General features: G+C 52.3%; 1 protein-coding gene across 10 annotated transcripts in view; it reads right to left on the bottom strand.

Annotated features, from left to right (window-relative positions):
* MYO9B (myosin IXB) overlaps positions 1–13,241 on the bottom strand; it is an 87,320-nt gene extending 74,079 nt beyond the window's left edge. For 8 of the 10 annotated variants that reach the window (XM_059696329.1, XM_059696330.1, XM_059696327.1 and 5 more), the window contains exon 1: positions 13,096–13,241. The gene's annotated coding sequence lies outside the window, so the exon portion shown is untranslated. Of the gene's footprint in view, positions 1–10,978; positions 11,107–13,095 lie in introns of all 10 variants that reach the window. The other 2 variants (XM_059696326.1, XM_059696331.1) reach the window with 2 other exon arrangements.
* Between the last annotated feature and the right edge of the window lie 7 nt (positions 13,242–13,248).

Raw genomic sequence — 13,248 nt, forward strand, 5'->3', positions numbered from 1 at the left:
GCTCTCCAAGATGAAGACTTGATCCCACAGGCCTTGGTTACCTCCCCACAATATACTGGGACAGCAAGAACCTACCTTGAAACTCAGGGATTCTGAAACAACAGGGTACCCCAAATTCCAATGAGGAGGGCCAAGTCAGGAAGAGCCCTCAAAAACTCACTCAAGAAAACTTCTCAGAATGTATTTGCTTCTAGAACCCACAACCCCAGTCTCCTATGGAGAACATCAGATGGATGCCCAGCCCGTCCTCCTAAGGCCGCCAAGGTTATGAGCAACAAGGAAAGACAGAGGAGACGTGATAATTAAATTCAACGGGGTTTCCAGGACGGGGTCCTCGACTAGAAAAAGAACACAAATGGAAGAATCGGGGACATCTGATAAGGTCAGGAGGTTGGTTAAGAGCAGTGTATCAATGTCCATTTCTTAACTGTACAATGTGCCTGATAATGTAAGATGATCGCGGTAGGGGAGGGTGCGGGAAGAATTCAGGGAACTATCAGTACTGTATTTGCAACTTTTCTGTAAATCTCTAATGACTCCAACAGGAAAAGTTTATTTTCAAAAAATGCATTTGTTTCTGAAGACACTGCAGAAAAAGATAAACTGCAGCCAATGTTGGCAACAGTGACTGTCTCGGAGTAAGAGGCATAAATACGTGTGGGTCAGGTGCGTGCTCAGTGTGCCACCTAAGCATGACTGAGGATACAAAGATGAACCAAACTTGGCTCAAAGCCCGGTGAGAGAAACTGATATGCAAACAAATGTGAGAGAGTATAAACCACAAAGACGCACATGCATGGACACACTCATATGAACACACCCACACTCCTGCACTCACACACAGAACATGCGTGCATGTTTGGATGCACATATATGAAAGCACACAAACATGGACACATGTGCACAGCACTTTCATATGCACACACATGTGTGCGTGTACACACAGAGCCAGGTCTTTAGGAAGAGATGACACCTCTGTGACTTGCACTCGTGGAGACATGGCTGATAAGCACCACAGTTTCCGGAAGGGTGAACCAGCTCACAGGCTGGGGGCTTTGGATTGTCTCACTCTCAAGCTGCCTGGATGCAGGTGGTAGAGAGGTCACATGAAGAGTCTTTCTCCCTCCAGCAGACACCAACCTCAACAAGAAGCCATCGGAGGCGAGTGACATGAGCCTGCTCCTGCAGTTTCACCACCTGCCCTGACGAGGGTCTGGCCGAGGCCTGGATGGGCTGCGGGCCACATGACCAGCGGCACTCAGGGCCACCCCACATCCTCCAGGGAAAGCTGATCATCAGACGCTTTCGGAGCCCCGCTGTGAACAGAGGCCTATAGGAGACATTTGCAGCTCCGGGGCCCTTGGTGCGGGTAGCAGGAGACCCTGCGCTCAGAGACTGGAGATTGGGGGGCGAGGGGCATTAAAGAACTAGTTGATGCATGCCCCACCCCAGGCCAGGAGGAAGCAGATAAAGCTTGCTCCAGGCAGCTGCTGATAGCCAGGGCTGCAGGGAGGGGAAAAGCCTTTGAAAGGGGGTAGGGCCAAAACCAGCTGAGGCCGCTTGTCCACCAAAGGGTCCACCCGACTGCCCTGCTGCAGCTATGCCTCTAGCCGTTGTCAGAGCCCACCCAGGCCCACCATGTCTGCGTCCTGGGAATTCCTCTGCCAGACCTGTCTGGTGGCCCTTACTTGCTTAGCCCGGCCTCACTTGGCCCTTCTCTCCTCCCAGAGTAGCCTCCTTCCCCCACTTCCCCAGAGGTTTTAGGGGGAGGACCCTCCCAGCAAACAGCTCACGTTGCCTTAAAGCCAGAGACACTAATAAATCCTTCTCCAGCCCAGGGTAAAGCCCGGTCACCTCCTTGCTTCCGCACAGCCTGAAGCCAGACTTCCCCATTCCCACCATGGAACCACTGCCCTTGCCCCAGAAAGTACCACCAAGCTCCTGCTGCCAGCAGCCTCTCCCAGGCCTGCTCACTTGCTGTGCAGCCAGCATCACCTCTGCCTGCCCTGCCCCCGGGCTCCATTCCCAGGACACTGACTGCACTGCACCCCCTCAGGGACTGTGCTCATGTCCAAGGACACCTGCCCCACCTCCAGCCCAACACAGCCACCTCTATCTGCCCTGCCTGGAACATCCAAAGGGCTAGATCTCTGCCCCTCTCACTGACCACATCATATCTGCTGTCACCATGTCCCCAGAACAGCTGTCTCTTCCCATCAGCCAGCCAGGTCTTCCCATGGAGTCCCTGGATGCATCGGTGTAGATGTGGGTGTCCCAGCACAAAGCCCCTTGGGCGCATCCCATAGCTGGTCCTCAGAGCCCCTGGTCAGCGGGGTCCATACAGCACAGCACTCTTCCGTCTCCACACTGGCTGAATGGCACCCTGTGGCCACTCCCAACCCAGCCCAAGGCCAGGCTCGGAGGCCAGACCTTGCAGGGTCTCTCCAGCCCAACCATGGAGAAGCTGCCGAGAACCCCGACCCACCGGAGGACGTAACATTCCCCAGTGAGCCAAACAACCATTCACCTACCCCCAGACCCTGCCCACTGCTTTGCATACCCAAATCCCAGATGGAGGTCTGCCCCACCCTGCTGCTTCCTTGCGGTGCCATCCTTAACCTCAGGTTGGCATGCCATTCAAATCCCTCTGCCAGGTCCCAGGCAATAACGTTCCTGGTGCAAAATCTCAGGACGGACCTTCTGGCCCAGCAGCCCTCATTCCATTTAGGTGGCACCATTGTGCCTGTAACACTCCACTGATCAGACCCTCTCTGGGCACAAAAAAGCATCTTGCTACTCATATTACTTTGACTGTCAGGCTGGATTTTTTAAAAATTATGTCTCTTGAACAGATGTTTTTCTATTTTTCTAAGTTGTTCATGCCTATTGCCCATTTCCCCACTGAAGCATACTACTGCTTTGGGGGGCTTACTGTGTTAGAGGAGCTCTGTGTATAGGAAGGCTATTAAACTCTTTGCCATGTTTGATGAAACTAATTCATATCAATTTACTTTTGAATATGGTGTTTTTTGAGACAAATATTTTACATTTTCAGGCTGTCAGATCTGTGGTTTATTATTATTTTTATGTCTACTGCCCATTCCTTCCCCAAATCTGATTAACACAGGACTATACCTTTCCTTCCCAGATTTATTCCTTTTGTTAAATGTTACCCAAGGATATTTTTTTCCATTGATTTTTACAGAGTGGAAGGGAGGGAGGGAGAGTGAGAAAGAAAGAGGGAGAGAAATTGAGAAATAACTATGTGAGAGAGACACATCAATTGGTCGCCTCCCACACAGGCCCTGAGGGGGAATTGAACCTGTTACCCAGGCATGTGCCCTGGACTGGGGATCGACCCTGAGACATTTCCATGCGCAGGCTGACACTCTAACCACTGAGAAACACCAGCCAGGGCCCAGATTTATTCTTTGCATTTAAGCCTTTATCCATCTGGAAATTATTTCAAAAGGTATCTGAGTCTCCTAGGGCTGCTGTAACAAAGGACTGCAAACTAGGTGGCTTAAAATAATAAAATTAATTGTCTCACATTCTGAAAAAGTCCAAAACCGAGATGTCAGCAGGGCTGGCTCCTAATGGAGGCTCTGGGGGAGAATCCATCCCAGGCCTTTCTCCCACCTTCTGGGGGCTGCCACCAACACTTGGTGTTCCTTGGCTTGTAGATGCTTCACTCCCATATCTTTCTCCATCGTCACATGGTGCACCTCTCTGTGTCCTTGCCTCTTCTTATACAGACACCAATTATTAGATTCAGTATGAGTTCATCTTGAGATCTTTACATCTGCAAAGACCTTATTTCCAATCAAGGTCACATTCTGAGGTTCTGGGTGGACATGAGTTTTGGGGACAATAATCAACCCAGGAAAGTGTGGGAGGGTAAATGGGGATCCAAATGATTTTCTCTAGAGAGTGAAGTGATTGTTTTAATGCTTTTTATTAAATAATCCTTCTTTCTCTGACCAGGAGCCCCCTCTGTTTGTTAAATATCACATATAAGTTATTTGACACACGTGAGTCTGCCTCTGGGCTGCTGATGTCTGCGTGGTGCCATGCTGTTTTAATGATCACAGCTTCACAGCCATGATGATTCATGGGTAACTCATTAACTAATTGTCATTAAACAATGACATCTCTGTTGGAGGGTTTTCTTTGGCTTCCAAGTATGCCTTCCTCATTGAGTCTTAACAGAGTCTGAGACCTGGAAATCCCTCACGCTATGGCTTAAATTCCTTGTTACAAGTGGATGTGAAACCTGTGCCTCAAGAATCCCCGGACTGAAAGGAAGCAGGTCAGGGGCTGAGGAACTGGAGGAGGCAGGTCTGGGGGTGGAAGGTGATGGTGGTGAGACACAGCTTGGCAAGCGGCAATCGCAGGCTGCAGCCATGTGTCGGGGCAGCAGGTCCTAAAAACCCATGGGTCCGTCCTTCATACAAGCCATCTCACCAAATATCCTGAAGTTAAAACGCCCATTCTATCCTCCAACTAATACTCTCAGCCGTGCATACAATGTGAACAGAAGCAAAACATACCCCCACATTGATGGAATCTGCCTCCCCAGGTCTCAGGAGAGAACTATGCCACCAAATGGAAGTCAAGCTGGCAGACTATAAAATTCCCGCTGAGAGGACCAAAAGGTGGGAATGAAATGCTCATCAAAGGATGAAGAATAAGCAAAATGTGGTCCAGCCACACAGTGGAATATTAATCAGCCATAAAAAGGAGTGAAGCACTGCAATATGAACTTTGAAAACATGCCGGGGGAAAGAGGCCAGACACAAAAGGCCACATGGTAAATGATCACATTTATATGAAAAGTCCCGAACAGGCAAATCCAGAGACTGAAAGCAGATTAGTGGTTGTCAGGGGTGGGGGAGGGGAGATGGGAGTGACAAACGAACGGGGATGGGGTTTCCTTAAGGGGTGATGTAAATGTCTTGGAACTAGATAGAGGTGATGGCTGTATAACACTGTGAATGCACTCAATGTTATTAATAGTGAATTTTATGTTATGTGCATAATCAAAGTTCCCACTGTAAAACCTGAACTGTGAAAAATTAAGGCTTTGCAAACGCCACACTCGTATACTTTCTGCACTCTGAGAAGACGTGAACCTCAATCCAGGGCCTTTCTCTCATGCTCCTAGAGAAAGGAGGCAGGGGAGAAGGGGAGGCAACCACAAATACAGCCCCAGGGGTGGATGAGTGGACAAATGTGAATGAGCTCAAGGCCTGGCCAAGGCTTTATGCATGAAAAAGCAAGGTTCTGCCTATAGGTTTGGCGAACAATTTGGAATTTACTGGAAAATAAGGCAGACGGGGCCTCCAGAAAGTGTAGTGGAGCAGCTTCGTTTATATAAGGCCATAATTTGCAGCCACATGTTTATCGGATGAAATCATTCTCAAGCTAAAAGGAGGAGGCTGGCATGACTGTAGAATCATGTAGGAGGTACCACTTAGAACACACAGCATTTCCGCATCTCCATGCGGGTGTCCTTGAATTTTTTAGGAAGAAATGATCATGTGACATTATTGGGAAGATGGATGCTGAGAAACAGCTACAAAACAGGTGTGTTTCTCAGTCAAGGCAGCTCAGAGCTGGAGGACAACTTAGGGTTTAGATTGGGGTGATGCAATGCGGCCACAGCCACGGGAACACCTGGAACCCCCAAAGCTGTAAGAGGCAAGGGTCTCCCAGGGAGGCTTAGGAGGGAGCCATGGCCCTGCCGACACCTTGATTTTGCACTTCTGGCCTCTAAAGCTGTGAGAATAAATTTCTATTGTTTAAGTTGCTTGGTTTGGGGTACCAGCTTATGGCAACCCTGGGGCACAAATCCAGGTCCCCAGTGCAGAGGGTACTGGATACTCCAAGTATAGACATCCTCTCTTAACTGTTGCCTGAGTGTGTCCCTTTCTTCCCTAAGACATACCCCTCAGGCTTTCCAGTCTGGCCCAACCGGTCTGAGCCCTGGAGAAAGCCCCTCCCCAGGCATGTGCTAGGGCAGCCACCTCCTCCAGCAATTCCATTCGTCTGCCCCTCAAGACCTATCCTTCCCCCAGGGGTTTGTAGCTACATCCTTCAGCCTGTCCTGTCAACAAATGTTTCTCCAGTCCCTCCACCTAGCCAGGCCAGTTGGGCACAAGAGAGTGAGAATGCCAAGGTGTCTTGGCCTTCAGGAACCTTGACCACAAACCAATCCACGAGCAGAGGCATTTCCAACCAGATGCGATGTGTGTCACACCCAGGGCCTCCCCAGTGGACACTAGGACATGGTGGGAGACGTTTTTGGACCTCACCATAGAGAGGAGGGGTGGTGTGAATGGCATCTGGTGGGTGAAGGCCAGGCACACTGCTCAGCACCCTACAGTGCACAGTATGACGCTACAGTGCACAATATGACTGCAGAGAATGATTCAGCCCCAGATATTAAAGGTGCTTTGGTGGGAACAAATGACCAGGGTGGCTTTTTTTTTGGAACAGGAAGCAGGGAAGTGATTAGAATAGACAGTTGCTGAGGCCTGTGCAGTGAGAAGGGGCGGACAGGCCTAGCCCTTGGGGATGGCGGCCCAGTGCGGGTGGTGAGCTCCAAGGGCAGAGGCAGCCTCAGAACAAGGGGACCAGTGTGACCAACAGAATGAGGCTGGAGGGGGAGGGGCCAAGGTTGAGGAGGTCAGATCCTACCCAGTAGCCTGGTGAATGTGGGATGTAGTTGAAATTTTCATGCAAGTTTGACGGGGAGCCCCGGCTGGTTGGGCACAGGGAGCACCAGGGCACGAATGACACAAGGGGTTAGCCAACCAGCATGTGACAGCTGGATTACCAGGGGGGAGGGGGGAAGAGGAGGGTTTCCCCATTGGGTGGCTCCTATAGCAGTGTGTGGGGGGACTGATGGTAGTCAAGCCAGGCACTTGGGATGCAGGTGGGTTCTGGTTACGGGGGGACAGGGACAACAGACCTTTGAGGCTCTGTAGGAGGCTGGGTTCTGGGTCTTTTACAGGTGACTGGTGGGCTCATAAAGACATGGAAGGCCGCCAGGGAAGAGGGTCTGGATGGGCAGAGGAGACCCCTTTGGGATCTCCAAATCACACAGTCCACCTGTCGTCACGCTCTGGTGGAAAGCCACCTTGAGAACCTCCTGTGGGCAGAGCTACAGTGACAACACACGAAAGCCCTGCTTCAGACCTCGGCTCGGCAGCCCTGGAGAAGGAGGAAGCCCTACTCAGCTCTAAGGTCCACAGGACCCGCCCCCCTCTCCCCCGAACCTGGGACATGTCCCCGTGGATCCCCTGTCGCAAGTCTGGGGACACACTCTGCCTCACTAGCTGCAATGTGGGATTTGGGCAACAACAACCATGCAGCTGTGAATCTCATGCCTGGAACTAAACAGCCACTCAATTAACACTGGTTGTTTCAGAGCTCTTAGCGCAGTGGTTCTCAACCTTCCTAATGCCGTGACCCTTTAATACAGTTCCTCATGTTGTGGTGACCTCCAATTTCATTGTTACAAATTGAACATAATTAAAGCATAGTTATTAATCACAAAGACAATATGTAATTATATATGTGTTTTCCGATGGTCTTAGGCAACCCCTGTGAAAGGGTCATTCGACCCCCAAAGGGGTCACAACCCACAGATTGAGAACCGCTGTGATGAATTATTTCACAAAAGCCACCTGTTGCCTCCCACCAGGAGTCCCTGTTCCAGTTTCTTTAATAACCCCTCCTTGGACTCAATTTTAGAACATTCCCACCATCACAAAGAGATCCTGAACCCTTTAGCCATAGCCCATTGTCCTAACAAGACCCCCACGTCCATCCCTGTTTTCCATTCTTGACTGTGGCCACCCCAACAGCATGGGGTGCTCTCTGGCCCAGAGTCACCCCCTCCCACCTGTCTGCAATCCCCGTCTCACGGTCTTCACATGAGCAAGGCCCCCTCCTCACAGCTACGAAGCACACCCCTTGCCCAGTTTCTGACACAAAGATCTGGTTTCACTTTCAGACCCAATGATACCCTCCATCACCTGGGTGGCTGATGGTCCAGGGTTCTGACCTGTTAATAACATCCTTGGTCATAGCCACCAAACAGCTCCCTTCCCAGCCTATCCATGTGCTGTCATGGAGGCAGAGTAAAGGTGATCCTTTAGGCTGGTCACAGGTTTGGCAATACTCAGGACAGAGACCACAGTATGTCCCGATTATAAACCTTGGCCGGACCCCTGGTGGACGGAGGGACACACACACACACACACACACACACACACACACACACACAGGCCTCCCAGGTCTGGCTCCAAATATGCCCCTTGCAGAGTCTGAGATACACTCCTTCCCAAGCCGGGTCCTTGCCTCTTTACAGCCACCCCAAGTGTAAGGAAGGACATGTGCAAGATCTGGAAAATTCCCTAGCAGGGAGCTGCCAAAGTTGGCGTGACCAACCTGCCCACCACCCCTAAAATGTTTACTTAAATGAGTGAGACAAAACAAAATGTACTCACTCCCTATTGGTCCAACTGTTTGTCCAAAACCCCTTTACTAAATAAAAATAAAATTGGCCCCTTACCCAGTGGTATGGGCTGAATTGTGTGTCTCCACCCCCTCCCCCAATTTATTATGTCGAAGTCCTAAACTCCAACATCTCAGAATGTGACTGTCTTTGGAGACAGAGCCTTTATTATTTACTTATTTATTTATCCTCACCTGAGGATATATTTTTTTATTGCCCCCCCCCCCTTTTTTTAAGAGAGAGGAAGGAAGGGAGAGAGAGAGAAAACGAACTATTGATGTGAGAGACACACATTGATTGGCTGCCTCCCACATATGCCCTGACCAAGGCTGGGACAGAACCTGCAACCCAGGTACATGCCCTTGACCTGGAATCAAACACCCAACCCTTTGGTGTGCAGGCCGACACTCTAACCACTGAGCACCACCGGCCAGGTCTGGGGTACATTTTTATGGCAGCCACAGGAAACGCGCACAGCCAGCAGTGACAGCAGTGAAAAGCTCATTCTCGCACATACAGACCCATGAAGCAGGGCTGAGCTGGGATATAAATGAATGAGTCAGACCAGGTCAGCTTATTCATCACTCTGACTAATCCACAGGCCAAATGCTTGAATCACCACTTTATTTATCATTGGGATCCGCCGAGGAAAGAAAGTCTCGACGAGGAAATGAGTAGAACCCAAACTCATCCCTGCGTTTCTGAGACATGCCTCCTCTCTGAGGCCCTTTCTAGGCCAAAATGAAAACTGGAGCGGTGAAGTGAGGGGGCTCTGTGCAGTGGCCGGCAGCAGGCTGGCTCTTCGGGGCCCTGGCAGTGCGCAGACAGAACCCTTTGTTCTGCGACTCCCTCTATCCAGGAGGACAGAGAGAAGGGCCTGTCTTGCTCTGTGGGGAAGCCGAGCAGGGGCTGCCTGGCACAGTTGGTTGGGGACTTGGGGACATACAAAGGGCTGGTGGGTGGGGAAGAAGGGGAGGAGGGACATCGCCCACAAGGGCTCGGGAAGGCCCCAGAACGTGCATTTCCTCTCATGGAGTTACCGCAGCAATGTCACAGTTGGGGAACAAGCGGAGAAGCATGCACTAGGCGCAAAAGTTAGACAATTTGTCTAACATTTTTTTTGTCTTAGAGATGGACTGGCATCTGGAGACAAGAGGGCAAACATGAGAACATAATGTAGCTTCAAGAGCCACCTTGATCCGGGATCACCTCCAAAGTAGCTCTTGAAAAGAGAATCAAATACCTCTAATCTCAGAAGAAAAGCAACAACTTGTGCCAAGGCAAGGACGGTTCCTGCAGAAATCCAGGTCAGTGGTAAGACAAAGAAGGGAAAGACAATGGCATGGTTGTCTGGGCGAATGCAGACAGCCCCCGCTCATCTCCTGTTCCTCCTCTGCTGTCCATTCTGAATGTGTGTTGTCCAACTCCCCCTCGGTCCGTTCCCAGTGGCGCCCCCTTTTTATCGAGTCTCCAGATTAAGAACTGCCTGGAGGGCAGAATTCAGTTGCTGACCTCTTTTCCCCACTCCTGCTCTTGAAAGCAGCTTGCAAGGAGCTCAACTTACACCAAAGATCCACTGAGGCAATGGTGGGCCTGGGGCAGCAGCCAGATTTTACTATAGAGCAGAGGCTCTTACTGTTGGCAATTCTGCCCTCAAGGGACACACAGTATGTCTGGAGGCATTTTTGGTTGTCACAATTTGAGGGATGGGTGCTATTGGCATCTGGTGGGTGGAAGCCAGGAATGCTGCTCAATATTCTAAATTTATGGGGCCCCCAGCCCCCCAGCAAAGAATGATCCAGTCCCAAATATGAATGGCGCTGCAGTTGAGTAACTCTGCTCTAGAGATTTGGTCCTCACCCATTTGAGGTTACTCATGATTCTTCAAGTTTCTAGCTCACCCAGGGAGCCATCTCTGAAGTCATCACCTCCCCGAGCCTCAGTATCCTTACTGGGGGAATAGGAACCAGGCCCTCCTTGCAGAATAAAAGAGTTGGGTACGAAAGTGTCTATCACAGAAGGGTAGAGCCGCACAGGGACCTGCTTGTGCAAATCCTCCTTCCAGGTTTCATTTCACACCTTCATATCCTTCAAGGCTTGGCTTGAGCCCAGCTATGTCTTCTGGGGAAATTGCAGGAATTCCCAAGCCCTGAAGCTTGCACTAGTCATTCCTCATTCTATTCCTATGACTTCTTGGGCTAGCTCTGTTGCTGAACTGACTGCCACTCAACTCCACTACAGTATTCCTGTTTTGGGGGGTGGGCACGAGGGCTCATCTCTGTGCCCTGGAACCAGCCCCCAGCACAATCAGCCCTTGCTTAACTGAACACTGGGCCCACCCAAGACACACAATTTCGATGAGATGAGGAGAAGGAAGTGGCAAGTTAACAAGCCCCTATTGCGGACGAAGAATGAATCCTACAGCTGAACAAACGGGGGATTCCTACATCTCACCTGTTTCTTGCAGTCATAGGCCTGGACCTGAGGGAAGGTCTCACCCAGCAATTTCCAACCACAGGATGCAGCTAGAGCTTTGCGAACAAGTGCGGTGTGCAGAGCATGTTTGGCACTGCAAACTTTCCCTTTGAAACATGAAAGTGCAGTTTAAAAAAAAAATCATTTTTGGGTATAAATTGTAGAATGGAAGGCCACACCACTGCAGCAGGGAGGGGATCACCAGTTGGGGAGCTGCATAAAATCCAAGGGGGCTGTGTGCCGAACACACCAAGATTATCAGGAGGGGATGGGTCTCAAAGTTGAGAAATGCCGACTGAGGTCAGTTCATTCATTTTGCAGGTGAAGAAATAAAGAGACTTGATGGAGGTGAGAACCCCCAACACAAGACCCTCCAAGAGAGCCTACCTGACCATGCTCCTGGTGCAGGGAGGAGAAAACAGCCAGGGCCATGCACCCAGAAGATTCTGGTCCTCTTTATTGGGGCTGCTCTGGCCAGGGCAAGTCCATGCTCAATGTCTGCACAAGGCATGACTGCGGGCTCTGAATGAGTATCCTGGAGCCACCTTTCATAAGGGCCAGAACATTCTGGAGGTGAAGGGGGTGGCTATCTTTCTGTGGTCCTGTTTACATTCAAGCTATCCAGATTTATCTCCTGTGTGAGCTATAAGCCCCGGCTCCCCGGCTCTCTGGCAGATCCCAGACAAGGTTCACCACAGTCAGGAAAGGAGAGACATGAATGCTGATCAAAACTGCCCTATGCAAGGCCCTTGCCAGAATCGGGCCCATCAGATGGTGAAACAACTTTCCAGCTGCCCTTGTCACCTCCCACTGCTCCTGGATGGCTTCAGGGCCTGGAGACTCCTAGACCCGGACACAGCAAGGTAGGAGCTGGGACCCTCCAACTGCAGGGCACAATGTCTCCACCAGCTACCACCTCAGACACAGAGCGCAGGAGAGGCTTTGCCTTTGAGAGCCCTGGCCTACAGGCATGCAGAAGAGAAGCAGGGCACACTGGCTGCGTCTGGGGCTGAGCTCACAGCCACTGGAGGACAGATTTCCTGTATGTCGTTTTACCCATTTAAGTCCAAGGATGCAACTGCGAGGAGGTGGTGACAGCCTAGCACACAGGGAGCGTGCACATGCACTCCCTCCCCTCTGAAACCCAGTTCCGGTCCCAAGGAGGGCCCAGAGTCTGCTTCCTTGCTCCGGGGGACACCCTGCTCCCCCCACCTCCCCACCTCCCACTCCCCCCAGGGCTTCAGGCAGCCAGGTCTTAGCAAAAGAGTTGTGTGGTTTTCCAGTCCGGAATCCCGGCGCAGACAGCGCTGGGACTCACCCAGGGTCACCCAGCGGCTGGGGGTGAAACTGAGAAGATGAATCAAGAGAAGCCCCCCCCTCCCCAACCAATGTCCATGGGCTGCATGCCAACATCCGAATGGGGTCACTCGACAGTCCTTCCTTCCCCTCTTCCCCAGGCCCTCCCTGGACAGGCCCTCAGTTCTTGCCATAGTTTTACCCTCTTTTGCTCCCTTCCATCGCCCATGTTCCTCTTCCCAATTGAGCGGGCCACCGCGCCAGTGCGTTCCGAACCTCTTGCATTTATGAACACCCACGGAGTCCCAGGCGCCGCCCGGCCTCAGGCACTCTTCTTCCACCCCGTCGGCCGTGGGCAGACGCCCCCAGGCTGTCCTGCACCCCTTCCCCCGCTCGCACCCAAGCTGTCCCGCCCCCACCAGCCTGGCCCCGTTTCCCCCAGCGTGGGCCCCTCAACACCGCCTCCTCGCCTCTGCCCCTCCCAGACCCGTTTCCTGCGACCCCTCAACTACCACTTAAGCCACGTCCTCTTCGGAGAGGCTGCTCAAAGCCACAGGACCTACCACCCCCACTCGCCCACAAACTCCCCGACAAGGTCTACCCCAACAACTCTCTTCCGTTTCATCCGGCGCCGGCGCACGCCGTCTCCGGCAGCTCCTCCGCGACCCCCAAGCTCGTTCCCGCCCCCCCTCCACCCCTGCCTCCACACCCCCCCACTGCCCCTCAGCTCCGTCCCTGCGCTGCAGCCCGCCGACGCGAGCTTCGAGAGGGAGCCCCCGCCCGCGGGCGCAAGCACTCACCTGGGCCTCAGCCGCCGCGCGCCGCCGGTCCCGGGCCGGGTCGGGTCCCCGGCCAGCCCGCCCGCCCGCCCAACAATCCTCCGGCCGCTCCGCTCCGCCCCGCCGCGCCCGCCGCTCCCCTGCGCGCTCCCGCTTCCGGGTCCCGGAGGGGCG

Source organism: Myotis daubentonii, chromosome 5 (assembly GCF_963259705.1).
Source record: "Myotis daubentonii chromosome 5, mMyoDau2.1, whole genome shotgun sequence".
Classification (NCBI taxonomy): Eukaryota; Metazoa; Chordata; class Mammalia; order Chiroptera; family Vespertilionidae; genus Myotis; species Myotis daubentonii.